Genomic DNA, 15,648 nt, shown 5'->3' with positions numbered 1-15,648 from the left:
ACAAATTTTTTCACAGCTTGTGACTCTGTAATTGCATTCTTTCTTCTGTCAGTTATCAGCTGTTACTTTTAGCTTGCTTTAGAAAAAAAAGTGTAAAAAGTATATTTGATTAAAGTTCATTCCAAGTTTTATAAAAAATGCATTTATATTCTTTAAAAAAAAAATCTGCAATTACTTTTTGGGCAACCCAATACTTCCAATTGACTGGGGGCCACCGTAGCGCAGAAGTTAGCATGTCTGTCTATGACGCTGAACGCCTGGGTATGAGGTGTGAGGTACTTTGCCATGTCAAAACTTCTCTTCAAAGAGGTGTGCTCTGCGACACGTCGTTCGGACTATAAAAAGGAGGTCCTTTATCAATGAGCTTAAAATTGAATCGGACAGCACTCATTGATTTGTGAGAAGTTTGCCCCAGTTTCTTAATGAAATGTTCATCGGTTCAGATTTGGATGTAGCTCCCATATAAACCGATCTCCAGATTTGATTTCTTGAGCCCATAGAAGACGCAATTTTCATTCGATTTCCAACATCTATGTCAAGAATGATCCGAAACGGTCTATAAGCCAATATACCATCCATATAAACCAATCCCCGGATTTGACTTCTTAGAAGCCTCAATTTTCATCCTAGTTGGCTGAAATTTGGAACGAACAATTGAGTTATGACTTTCAACATCCATGCCACATAAAATCCGAATAGGTCAATATGGTGATATGGGCGCCCCCCAAGTACCGATTACCCGATGTGACTTCTTGAGACCAATATAATTCAAATACAAACTCAGTTAATAAGGGTACATTTTTAACAGAATCCATGGTGGTGGGCCCGGCCGAACTTAGCTCGCTTTTGCTTGTAATTTGTAATTTTATGGTAACCCAAAAGAACATATGGGAATTTATGGACATATTTTTAAATTTAGGTCAAGTACCCATGGGGAACGCCCCAGCTCAAAAACACCTCAAACGGGCATATAGCCTGGCATAGGCCGACCAATATGGGACACAAATGGAAGATTCTTTTGACTAAAGATACAAAGTTGTGGGATACAGGTCATTTGGCCTCCACTTCATAAAATATCTTACATATCTACTTACCGGTAAGGTAAAGGTATTAACCTTTACCTTACCGGTAAGTAGATATGTAAGATATTTTATGGAGTGGAGGCCAAATGACCTGTATCCCACAACTTTGTATCTTTAGTCAAAAGAATCTTCAATTTGTGTCCCATATTGGTCCGATCGGTCTACATATAGTATATGTTCTGTTATGGGTATTTTAGAGGTGGGGGCACCCAGACGCCTAAACCCCGATTTTTATATCGTTTTCACACCCTACACCTTAATACCTTTCATTTAAGTTCTATATTGTATGGGGGGGTTAATATTCCCTTTTGGGTACATTATTGGGGTAGGGCGTTCCCCCCAATTACTTGACCGTAAATTTAAATATGTGATATGTATTTTTGGATTACCATTAAGGTTCAAACAAATATCCGCTTAAATCAGTTCACCTATCTCTGATATGTGTGGAATAAACGATAAAAAAAAGAAACCTTTATTGTTCGGTAAAGGCCACTCTGGTATTTTTATCCTCAGAGTTTATGCAATTGCCCTAACTTGGAGTTTCCCACCCTTCCAGAGCGCCCCATTAATAATCTCCGCAGTATAATTGGCCGACCTAGACAAATATGGGAATAGTGAACCATTTTAACTCATCTCCCGATTTTACTTTTTGGGCAACCGGGGGTCGAATGTATCCAAATTTAATTTTGCATAATTTTTTCTTTATAGTTGCTATCTTTGAGAAATTTGGCAAGTATTCCTAGAAATTTCAAGAATTTGCTTTTTAATGCCAACCTTCTTTGAGTTCAAAATTTCATTTAGCATACTTTTTGTTTTTAATTTCTTAAAAATTAATACCAAGGAAAACCATGTTTTTGCTAAATAGGCCATGTGGCTTATCTTCTGCAATGCTCCTGTCTGACGAACGTTATCAGGCCATCTCCTAATGGCAAGGATATTTCAATGATTCATTTGAGATTTCTGAGCAGCCGCTAATGAAAATTTCTACTCTTCCTTTCGCATGGGAAGATGTAATGTGAAGGCACAAATCTTCGTTGATGACATGAAACAAGAAAAGCCATAAAACTTAAGACATTTAAAGAAAAAAAAAGACATGCCAGTATCCTGTAAAGGCCAAAGGCATACTAACACCCACAGCCAGCTACAATATATTGAAGGATCTTCACACTACTGCTCTAAATTTAAGCAGAAGCATTTTTAATAACACACACCCCTGCTCATGTAGACACTAATGCGTTGCTATGCTGGCAGCCAGCTAACAACATTTTAATGATAAACTTATCAAAAGCTGTTAAAAAGCCAAATTACAATTCCCCAAAAGGAGAAGACATCAGCGTTGCAAGCATTGAGTTAATATTTGAGAGCTCATTAAAACATAATGATTATCTTATAAAAAAAAAAAAAAAATATACAAAAAATCGAAAAGATGCGAAAAGTCAAAAAAGCAGCAGGCGGAGAGGAGAAGCCGTGGCAGCAGATTCAAAAGCCCACATTCAAACTTAAAGCGGAACTCAGTACATTCTCTGGCAAAATCATTTTTCTCCATCTTCTCTATCGTCTGCACATTACGTCTTTGTGTTTTTTCTCATCTCTTTTGACGTGAACACGAAGGCAGTAGTCCTTCATAAAACACCAGCATCGCTGGTGCAAAAGGAGCTGTGTGAGAGCAGCAACAACAACAAAAGAGGAAAATCCTACATAAGGCGGCACCATATGATTTCCATTAAAACATAACGGTGTAATTAAACAAAGAGCCAAAGATAAGTACCCACCTAAACATGCTCTGCACCCCACCACCTATTCGCAGTTACCATTCAGGATACCCGATGCTACAAAATAACGCCCAAGATAAAGTAGCCCACTTAGTGTTCATGATTATCGCGCGTTTTTTTTTTGTATTCTTCTTTTTGGTAATGGGTGGATAATGGCCAGGGTTGCCGTTTATTCGATATTTATTTCAGTGAATTTGGTGGAAAGTTTTTTTGAATTGAAATATACAAAGAAGAATGAGTTAGGACTAGAGATGTGAGCGTGAGTGATTTTTCACTCACGCTCACGAGAAAAAATTTTACTCATGCAGGCTCACGGATGACTTTTTTTATGTCCACTCGCGTTTACGCGCGATTCACGAGACACAAATTTTTTTTCACACACGACTCACGAGAAAATCACGATTCACAAAACACTCACGAGACAATCACGACTCAAAAGAAAATCATGACTTATGAGGCACTCGCGAGAAATTCACGACTCACGAAACACTCACGAGACAATAATGACTCACGAGACAATCACGACTCACGAGGCGCAATACGCACGCTCACGAGACAAAAACTTTACTCACGTACGACTCTTTTTATTTTCTTCTTTTTGGTAATGGGTGGATGATGGACAGGGTTGCCGTCTATTAGATTTTTGTTTCAGTGAATTTGGTGGAAAGATTTTATGTATTGAAATATACAAAGGAGAATGAGTTTGGATTAGAGATGAGCGGGTGAGTGATTCACTCACGAGAAAAAAATTTTACTCATGCACGCTCACGGACGAGTTTTTTTATGTCGACTCACGTTCACGCACGACTCACGAGACAAAAATTATATTCATGCACGACTCACGAGAAAACCACGATTCAAAAACACTGACGAGACAATCACGACTTACAAGAAAATCATAACTCACGAGGCACTCTCGAGAAATTCATGACTCACGAAACACTCACGACTAACGAGACAATCAAAATAACGCCCAAGATAAAGTAGCCCACTTAGTGTTCATGATTATCGGGCGTTTATTTTTTCTTTTCGGTAATGGGTGGATAATGGCCAGGGTTTCCGTTTATTCGATTTTTGTTTCAGTGAATTTGGTGGAAAGATTTTATGAATTGGAATATACAAAGAAAAATGAGTTAGGACTAGAGATGTGCGCGTGAGTGATTTTTCGCTCACCTTCACGAGGCAAAATTTTACTCATGCACGCTCACGGACAACTTTTTTATGTGGATTCACAAAACACTCACAAGACAATCGCGACTCACGAGCCACTCGCGAGAAATGCCCGATTCACGAAACACTCACGACTCACGAGGCGAGATACGCACGCTCACGAGACAAAAACTTTACTCACACACGACTCTTTTTATTTTCTTCTTTTTGATAATGGGTTGATGATGGACAGGGTTGCCGTTTATTAGATTGTGAATTTGGTGGAAAGATTTTATGAATTGAAATATACAATGAAAAATGAATTAGGACTAGAGATGTGCACGTGAGCGATTTTTCACTCACATTCACGAGACAAAATTTTATTCATGAACAGTCACGGATGACTTTTTTTATGTCGACTCACGTTCACGCACGAAACACGAGACAAACATTTTACTCACGCACGACTCACGTGAAAACCACGATTCACAAACACTCACGAGACAATCACGACTCCCAAGAAAATCATGACTCACGAGGCACTCGCGAGAAATTCACGACTCACGAAACACTCACGAGACAATCATGACTCACGAGACAATCACGACTCAAAAGAAAATCATGACTTATGAGGCACTCGCGAGAAATTCACGACTCACGAAACACTCACAAGAAAAGCATGACTCACGCGAGAAATTTAGGACTCGCGAGGCAATCACGACTAGCGAAACACTTACGAGACAGTCACGACTCACGAGGCGAGATACGCACGCTCACGAGACAAAAACTTTACTCACGCACGACGTACGAGAAAACCACGATTCATAAAACACTCACGAGAAAATCACGACTTACAAAAAAATCATGTCTCACGAGGCACTCTCGACAAAATTCACGACTCACGAAACACTCACGAGACAATCACGACTCACGAGACATTCACGACTCACGAGGCGAGATAGGCACGCTCACGAGACAAGAACTTTACTCACGCACGACTCACGAGAATACTACGATTCACAAAACACTCATCAGAAAATCACGACTCACGAAACACTCACGAGACAATCACGACCCACGAGGCGCTCATGAGTTACGTTTTTTTCTATGCTCACAGAAAATCATGACTCACGAGGCACTCGTAAGAAATTCACGATTTACGAAAATCGACTCACGTAACACTCACGAGACAATCACGACTCACGAGGCGCTCATGAGTTACGTTTTTTTTTTCAATGCTCACAAGAAAATCATGACTCACGAGGCACTCGTAAGAAATTCACGATTCCCAAAAAAAGAAACAATCACAACTCACGAGGCGAGATACGCACGCTCACGAGACAAAAACTTTACTCACGCACGACTCATGAGAAAACCACGATTCACAAAACACTCACGAGAAATTCACGACTCACGAAACACTCACGAGACAATCACGACCCACGAGGCGCTCATGAGTTACGTTTTTTTTTCAATGCTCACAAGAAAATCATGACTCACGAGGCACTCGTAAGAAATTCACGATTCCCAAAAAAAGAAACAATCACAACTCACGAGGCGAGATACGCACGCTCACGAGACAAAAACTTTACTCACGCACGACTCATGAGAAAACCACGATTCACAAAACCCTCACGAGAAATTCACGACTCACGAAACAATCACGACTCACGAGGCGCTCATGAGTCACTGTTTTTTTTCCATGCTCACAAGTAAATCATGACTCACGAGGCACTCACAAGAAATTCACGACTCACGAAAAACGAGACAGTCACGACTCACGAGGCGCTCATGAGTCACTGTTTTTTTTCCATGCTCACAAGTAAATCATGACTCACGAGGCAATCACAAGAAATTCACGACTCACGAAAAACGAGACAATCATGACTCACGAGGCTCTCACGCGTCACAATTTTTTCCATGCGTATCAGGCCTGCATAACCACTTATTTGCTTTTTTCCTTTCTTTGCATCTGTAGACAGATTGAGTCCGAAGTGTCTCGTGAGTCGTGATTTTCTCGTGAGTCGTCATTAGTGTCGTGAGCATGATTCCACTCACTCACGCACGAAGAATTTTCACTCACTATCACGTGATTAGATTTGGATCTGACTTACGCATCACGTGACTCACTCGTGATTCACGCGTGACACGACAACTCACGTGCACACCTCTAGCTGAGACTAATGCATGCATTGAAACGGTGCTGATTACGTCTTGCAAATGCAAATTTTGCCCATGAACATTCCACTAAGTGGGCAACAGGGGCAAACTTCTTACATATCAATGAGAGTGCTGTCCAATTCAGGTTTAAGCGGAATGATAAGGAGCCTCCTTTTTATAGCCGAGTCCGAACGGTGTGCCGTAGTGCGACACCTCTTAGGAGAGAAGTTTTACATGGCATAGTACCGCACAAAAGGGGAAGGGTAGGGGAAAACCACCGCTGAAAATTTTTTCTGATGTTCTTGCCAGGATTTGAAACCAGGCATTCAGCATCATAGACGGGCATGCTAACCTCTGCGCTACGGTGGCCTCCGATTATGTCCCAATATGCCAATATTTCTAGCCAATGTGCCTTAGTGTTAGCATAAAGAAAGGATAGACATCTTTTTTTGAAAATTGAAAACAATGCAACTGAGATGTTTATCAGTTAGTGGGCCAGGCTTAAATGGCCAGGAGTGCCTTTAAGGCGAGGGCCCTCAAAGTTGATCTCTACTGCTCTTGACAATTTTTTTTGTTTTTGCTATGGCGCCTTGAATTTATGTCACCTGTGGCAACTCTGTCTAAATGTTACCAATACCACTACCGCCATCACTTCAGCGAATATAAAACCAACGAAGCTTTCTTCTTTGAAAAGTGCAAAACAGACTAATTTTTTATGAGTACTCGGCCGTTAAGGAAAATGTCTCAGCAAGAACGGTAATTAAGATGTCTTTTGCAAAACTTTTAATTAGGTTGTGTTAGGAAAATTATTACAGAAAAATCACCCAACATCCTTTTTAAGGAGACATAAATACATTAGGTGAACCAAGCAAAGTGCTATGTTATATGAAAATTTATTTAAAGTAATTACCAAGAGTTATTTTCATTCTTTTTCGTTCATGTTCTACTCGAAAATCTTCTCTTTAAGACAAACCAATGATGATACACAAAGCTTTTATCATCGCAGGAAATGACTTACAGAAGCAGTTACAAATTTATGCCTCCATTCGAAAACAGAAATGGAGGTGGATTGCCTGCCAACACAGCCATCTAAGTCATAGTTATGTAAATGGGCAAATGCAGATTCAACATTGCTACAGTGGAGGAAATTTATTTATGTGCAGTGTGGAGATTAAGCAAATAAGAACGTGCTTAGTTGGGTCGAGGTGACTCTGGCTACATACCTGAATGGATTCTATTGAACAATAGACAAACGAACAGGCCGACAAACAGACCGAAAGATTGGTGACTGATAGACAACCCTATCCCTCAAACCTTTATCTGCAAGAAGTGTCAAGGACGTACAAACTGACAGGCAAGCAAAGAGAGACAGACAAATAGACAGATAAACAAACAGACAGGCAGACAGATAGACAGTGAAACAAACAGATGTACGGACAGTCGGAACGGACGAAGGCCAAAACAGAATGAACGCGTTGAGCGTTTGTTTTGAGCGTCGCATAGCAAAAATGCAACTCTGCACACAAATGCCATCAAAGCAACTCGGAAAAGTTAAATATGTCAACTATGACGTTTGACCGAGCGTCTTTTGGTGTTGCCACACTTGAAGTAGTGTTTTTGGTTGTCAAAATTGTTTAACTTTTGCGATTTGCTTGCAGAGTTGCATTTTTCAACGCGACGCTCCTCAACGCGCTCATTTTGTTTAAGCCTGTGGATAGGCAGATAGATAAACGGACAGACAGATCCCCATATCACCCAGACCCATATCAATAAGAAGTGTCACGGACGGTTAAATTGACAGACAGCAAGATAGACAGACAGACAGGGGACTGATAGACAGAAAGGTTGAAAGAGGGCCATATAGATAGGCAGACAGACAGATGAACGGACAAACCCACTGACAGACAGACAGAAAGATAGACATACAGATAGACAGGCGTACAAACGGATGGACGGAAAGACAGACAGATGGATAGAGAGGAAAATTGGCAGAGAGCCAGATAGAGGCAAACAGAATGCTGAACGGACAGACGGACAGAATACCGACTGAGGCCACCGTAGCGCAGAGGTTAGCATGTCCGCCTATGATGCTGAACGCCTGGGTTCGAATCCTGGCGAGACCATCAGAAAAAATTTTCAGCGGTGGTTTTCCCCTCCTAATGCTGGCAACATTTGCTAGGTACTATACCATGTAAAACTTCTCTCCAAAGAGGTGTCGCTTCCCCCTTCCCCCTACGTTATCAACAAATTCTATCGCCTATTCCTTCTTCCACATCATATTCGTTATCTACTCCCGAAAACCTTTCATTTGAGTCCCATATTGTCCCGATCGGTCCACTTTTAATTTTGGTGGTGCTTTTGGGGTAAGGGGGAAGGTCTGCCCCCCTACGATACTAACAAATTTTATAGCCTATTGCTTCCTCCAGCCTATATTCGTAATCTGCTCCCTCTTATCTTTCATTTAAGTTCCATTTTTTCCCGATCGCTCCACTTTTAGTTTTGAGTGGTGCTTTTGGGGTAAGGGGGAGGGAGGCTCTTTCCAGACCATATTCGTTATCTATGGCAATTTTGTCTTTAGAGAAAATTTCATGGAAATTTTGTCTTTAGAGAAAATTTCATGGAAATTTTGTCTTTAGAGAAAATTTCATGGAAATTTTGTCTTTAGAGAAAATTTCATGGAAATTTTGTCTTTAGAGAAAATTTCATGGAAATTTTGTCTTTAGAGAAAATTTCATGGAAATTTTGTCTTTAGAGAAAATTTCATGGAAATTTTGTCTTTAGAGGAAATTTCATGGAAAATTTGTCTTTAGGGAAAATTTCATGGAAATTTTGTCTTTAGGGAAAATTTCATAGAAATTTCGTCTTTAGAGAAAATTTCAAGGAAATTCTGTCTGTAGAGAAAATTTCATGGAAATTTTGTCTTTAGAGAAAATTTCATGGAAATATTGCCTTTGGAGAAAATTTCATGTAAATTTTGTCTTTAGAGAAAATTTCATGTAAATTTTGTCTTTAGAGAAAATTTCATGGAAATTTTGTCTTTAGAGAAAATTTCATGGAAATTTTGTCTTTAGAGAAAATTTCATGGAAATTTTGTCTTTAGAGAAAATTTCATGGAAATTTTGTCTTTAGAGAAAATTTCATGGAAATTTTATCTTTAGAGAAAATTTCATGGAAATTTTATCTTTAGAGTCTTTAGAGAAAATTTCATGGAAATTTTGTCTTTAGAGAAAATTCATGGAAATTTTGTCTTTAGAGAAAATTTCATGGAAATTTTGTCTTTAGAGAAAATTTCATGGAAATTTTGTCTTTAGCGAAAATTTCATGGATATTTTGTCTTTAGAGAAAATTTCATGGAAATTTTGTCTTTGGAGAAAATTTAATGGAAATTTTGTCTTTAGAGAAAATTTAATGGAAATTTTGTCTTTAGAGAAAATTTCATGGAAATTTTGTCTTTAGAGAAAATTTCATGGAAATTTTGTCTTTAGAGAAAATTTCCTTGCACTAACCTACTGTACCTAAACAAATAAACAGCACTGTGGCAACCACTATCATATGACAAAGCCTACTTATGCTAAGAAGGCACGTTCTAAGTGTGCACATTAATGTGCAAATGACATTTTCGGTTTTAGAATTCGTGGTCTTAGGGTCTCTTTTTTTCCCCAAGCAGAGGTAGGCACACACATACACACATATAAACGTGGCTACCATGTTATGTTTCTTATCAGCTAATAGTATCTACCATGTCATCAGCTACAGTACACCCTCGTTATGCAAAAAAAAAGAAAGAAATACCCCAAACCGATTGAAAAAAAAATACCGCATACAAAACATGAGAAAATCTTTTACCAAATCTCTTGTTAAGAAAGCAATCTTTTTAGCTTATTTCTCGAACTCGAACCCGAACCAGCAAATGATGTAATGCAAAAGTCCATAAAATTAGCATAAAAGCAAAAAAATAACAACAACAGCATGTTCCTAAGTGCTGGATACTTCTAATGTTGTAAATGGCAGCTTTACTTTATTCACATATCATACGCCAAGGATGACGTTGCAACGGTGTAAATGAAAATTTTTAAAAATGGACTTTACTTGGGTTATCGACATGGTTACAAAAGGCAAGTTTTAAAGCAGTTGGCGTTTAGATAAAATAAAAAACAGAAAAATGTTTAAATTACAGCTTATAAGCGTACCAAGTAAAATTTTTACTTCCAATGAAATTTTTTCAAAAGTGAAATTTCAATGAAATTTTCTCTGAAGACAAAATTTTAATGAAATTTTCTCTAAAGACAAAATTTTAATTAAATTTTCTCTAAAGACAAAATTTCCATGAATTTTCTCTAAAGACAAAATTTCCATGAAATTTTCTCTAAAGACAAAATTTCCATGAAATTTTCTCTAAAGACACAATTTCTATAAAATTTTCTATATAGACAAAATTTTAATGAAATTTTCTCTAAAGACAACATTCTATGAAATTTGCTTCAAAGACCAAATTTCAATGAAATTTTCTACAAAGACAAACTTAATTGAAATTTTCCCAAGAGAGAACATAAAGGATTTTCTAATAAAAGTGTTATTCAAAGAAAAATACCAGTTTTTAGATATATTATCCGATATTTATTTCATAATGAAGAGAATGTTGTGCTGTTAATAATGAAAAAGAATATCAACCAAATGGTTATCACTACCACGCTTACAGGAACATATCCTTTTCATGAACTTTTCCATAACTAAATCGCAAAGTGACTGTCCTGTGACCTCGGTGGATTCACGAGTTCTCTCTTTCTGGTCTTGAATCGACACTGGGCTGTTGGCGTACTTTATCTTTTACGTGACCCCCAAGGAAGAAATCGCCAGGTGTTAAACCATGATGATCTCGGTGGCCAATTGTGATCACCTCTTCCCAAAATAAAACACTGTCCGGAAACTGTTCCCGGAAAACATAAGCAATGATTTCATTGCTTGTGTGCCACATAGCTCCGTCTTATTAAAAGAAGCGGTTGTCCAGATCAATACCATCCAACTGCGACCATTAAAAAAATCATCAATCATCTTTTGCTTATTGGCATATTGTTGTTGTTGTTATATGTTGGTTTGCAAAGAGTGCCTTTCAACAGCAAATTTGTACTTTCGGTCCTGAAAATTCAAAATAAATTGTTGCAGGAAAATTAACAATTTTCGTAGTTGTTTTTTCGACCAAAGTTGTTGTTTTTCAAAATTACTTTTATCTGTGTACCCACCACCGTAACATGGGGTATCTTATTTAGCCATTCTGTTTGTAAAACCTCGAAATATTGATCTGAAACCGTACCAAGTATATATATTCTTGATCGTCTTAAAATTCAGAGTGGATCTGGCAATGTCCGTCCGTCTGTCGAAATCACTATGGCGTTCGAACGAATTTAAGCATCTGCTTAAAATCTTGCACCGATACTTCTACTTGATGTAGGTCGTTATGAACTGCAAATGGGCCATATCGCTTCAGATTTGATAAAACCCTTATATCAGTCGTTCCACAGTGGGATAGAATCGAAGAAGAACTAGTAAAAAGTATGCCATTTAAGAACATATCGAGATAACGCTATGACTTTTGAAGTGGTTAGAGCATTAGAGCTTTTGTGGATCTGTTGTCGGTGTTATCGAGATCATATGAAAATTTCAAGGCCCAAGGTGGTCCGGGCGCCTAAACACCTAAACTTGTTCTCCTCAGTATTTCGAAAATTTGTTCGGGCTGCCAAATCTTCATTGGTGGTCTGATTTCCAAAAGCCTTCATATTGTGCGATTTACGAAGACATTTGTGGTTCGATTTTATCTTGATGCATGATTTGGATTGGTTACAAGGACTTTGCTGTAGAATGCGTCAACATCCGATAATTCAAATAAAAGTTGTACAGTTTGAATTCCGATTCGGTTTATACTTGGCACGGACGTGGAAAGGCAGAACTGAAATCCTTGTGCCAAATTTCAACCAAATCAGGTAAAAAGCTTCTAGGTCTTAAAAAGTAAAATCCGGGTATCGGCTTTCATGGGACTACAATTTACTCTTCACCATAGGATGAGGGGTAAACTAAAACCATCATTCCGTTTGTTACACAACGAAATATTGATCTGAGACCCAAGTTGTTCTCAGTTGATTTCGCCATGTCCGTCCGTTTGTCGAAAGCACGCTAACGTTCGAAGGAGTAGAGCTAGGCGCTTGAAATCTTTCACGAATACTTCCTATAAGTGTAGGTCAGTTGAGATTGTAAATGGCCGACATCGGTCCATAATTTAATATAGCTGCCATAAAATCCGCATCTTGACTTCTTGAACCTCTAGAGGGTGCAATTCCTATAGAATTTGTCTGAAATTGCGCAGGAGGTGTTTTGTTATGACTTCCAACAAATGTGCTAAGTATGGTTTATATCGGTTCATAACCTGACATAGCTGCCATATAAACCCATCTTGGATCTTGAATTCGCCGCTAGAGGGCGCAATTATTATCACACTTGACTGAAATTTTTGCATAAAGTGATTTGTTTGGACTTTTAATAACAGCACTAAGTATAGAAAAAATCGGTTAATATCCTGATACAGCTATCTCTGATGTTGAATTTTTGAAGCGCTCGAGGGCGCAACTATTATCCGACTTGGATAAAATTTCGCACGAAGTGATTTGTTTGGACTTTTAACAACTGTGTCAAGTATGGTTCATAATCTGATATAGCTCCCATATAAGCCGATCTCCTGATAATCCTTTTTAAGCCTCTAGAGAGCGCAATTCGTATCCGAATTGTCTGAAATTTTACACCAAATGATTTTTTATGACTTCCAACAACTGTGCCAAGTTTGGACTAAATCGGTTCATAACCTGATATAGCTCCCATATAAACCAATCTCCTGGTAATACTTTTTAAGCCTCTAGAGGGCGCAATTCGTATTCGATTTGGCAGAAATTTTGTACAAGGACTTCTTCCATGACAACATACTTGCCAAATATGGTCTGAATCGTTGTATCACCTCATAGAGCTCCCATATAAACAGCTCTCTTGAGTTTACTTTTTGAGTCACTATAGAGCTAAATTCTTTAACGATTTGGCTTCTAGAGGGCTCAATTCTTATCCGATTTGTCCCAAATTTAGCATGAAGTGTTTATTATGATTTTTTATAACTGTGCCAAGTATGGTTTAAATCGGTTTGCAAACTGATGTTGCTGCCATATAAATCGATCTCGGATCTTGCCTTCTTGAGCCATTAAAGGGCGCAATTATTATCCGATTTGGATGAAATTTTGTATGGTGTGCTTTGTTTTCTCTTTCAACAAGTGTGCCTAGTAAGGTTGAAATCGGTTTGCAACCTGATATAGCTCCCATATATTCGATGTTCGATCTTGACTTCGTGAGCCGCTAGAGGGCGCTATTATTATGTCAGTCTGTCGAAGCAATACATTTTGAAATTTTACATGAGTACTTTCTATCACCTTAGGTCGGCTTGGATTGTAAATGGGCCATATTAGTCCACGTTTTGTTAAAGCTGCCATATAAACCGATCTAGGATCTTGAATTCTTGAGCCGCTAGAGGGCGCAATTATTATCTGACTTGGCAGAAATTTAGCATGAAGTGATTTGTTTGGAGGTTCCAATAACTGCCCCAAATAAAGTACAAATCGGTTAATATCCTGATACAACTTCCACATGAATCTTGATTTCTTTAGCCGCTAGAGGGCGCAACTTTTATCCTATTTATCTGATATTTTGCATGATGTGTTTTGTCATGACCTCCAATAAAATCTCAAATTCGTTTTAAAACCTCAAATTCGTTTTAAAATCTCAAATACCATTCACTTAAACCCCTTATTGAAAAAGATAGCAAATATATCCGGTTTGGGGTATGGGCCCTAAAAACTATGAATATCGAGCTTCAGTGTCTTGAAGACCCAAATTTACTTGGTGAGCAACTACGTCCTACTAGGGGGTTGTTATGGTGGTGGGACGTCCTCTAGACAGTTGGTCCCAAATGTTGATGTCAGATTCATGGTCTACTCCCAAATACCCTTCATTTGAGCTCCATTTTTCCATAGTCGGCAAACATGTGCGGTTTGGTGAGTGTTTTAGGGGATAGGGCGGCCACTCAGTGACTAACTTGTCTCTGAAAATATATATCAGATTCGTGCTCTAACCTAAAATACCTCTTATTTGAGCCTCATATTGCAATATCAGCAAATACTTCCTATTTGGGTTGTGTTATGGGGGTGGGGTGGCCCCATAGACACTTTGCCCTAACATTGATATCAGATTCGTGCTTTACTTCCAAAAACCTTTCATTTGAGGCCCTATGGTAGTAAATTTGTCTTCTTTGGGGTATGTTCTCGGGTATGACTTACTTACTCACTCACTTTAATTGGCTAAGACAGAATATTTGTTCCACTAGCCGAACGTGGAATAGCGTTTCAAGCGCCTCGATCTTCTGCGCTCATTCTAAAATCTCTGACACCAAGATTCGAGGTGTCTCCCACCAATTGATCTTTCCATCGGGCTTTTGGTCTTCCCGATTTGCGTGTACCACCGTGTTTGCCTTCAAAAGACTTCTTTGCTGGAGCTTCTTCATCCATTCTGACAACATGACCTAGCCAACGCAGCCGTTGTATTTTGATGCGTGTAACTATGCTATCGTCATCATACAGCTCAGCCATTAACGCAAACTGGTCCATATTTTTTTACGAAGAATCTTTCTCTCAAATACTCCAAGCACTGCCTCATCTGCTTTCACAAGTACCCATGCTTCAGAACCATATAACAGCACGGTTAGTATCAGTGTCTTGTATAGTGTAATCTTCGTCTGTCGAGAGGTGGCCTTGTTTCTAAACTGCTAACTTAATCCAAAGTAGCATCTGTTTGCCAGTATTCCTCTTCGCTTAATCTCAAACTGGTGTCATTCGTTTCGGTTACGGCGGTGCCGAGGTAGATGAAGTTACTGACTGTCTCAAAGTTGTGGTTCCCAACTTTCTCCATTTTCTTTATGTAATCGGTGGTACAAGGCGTTGGGAGTTGAAACCATCCATTTTGTTTTAACTCCATTTTCTGCCGGTCCTATTTTCACTGACTCTCTTTCGATTCTTTCAAAGGCTGCAGTTTAAACTTCCGGTGAACGACCTATGATATCGATGTCGAGTCTCTTTCGATTCTTTCTAAGGCTGCAGTTTAGACTTCCGGTGATCGACCTATGATATCGTCGGCATAGGCGAGTAACACGTGTTCTCTTGTGATTAATGTGCCATATCTATTCACATCTGCATCTCGTATAATCTTCTCCAGCAGGATATTAAAGAGATCACACTTTAGGCTGTCTCCTTGTCTGAAACCTCGTTTGGTATTAAATGGTTAGGAGATATTCTTACCTATTCTTACTGAGGAACGCGTATCAGCAAGTGTCATCCTGCAGAGTCCTATGAATTTTGCAGGGATACCAAACTCAGACATGGCTTGAAATACCTTTGAACGGAAAG

Source organism: Stomoxys calcitrans, chromosome 5 (assembly GCF_963082655.1).
Source record: "Stomoxys calcitrans chromosome 5, idStoCalc2.1, whole genome shotgun sequence".
NCBI lineage: Eukaryota > Metazoa > Arthropoda > Insecta > Diptera > Muscidae > Stomoxys > Stomoxys calcitrans.
This window is presented reverse-complemented; position numbering follows the sequence as displayed.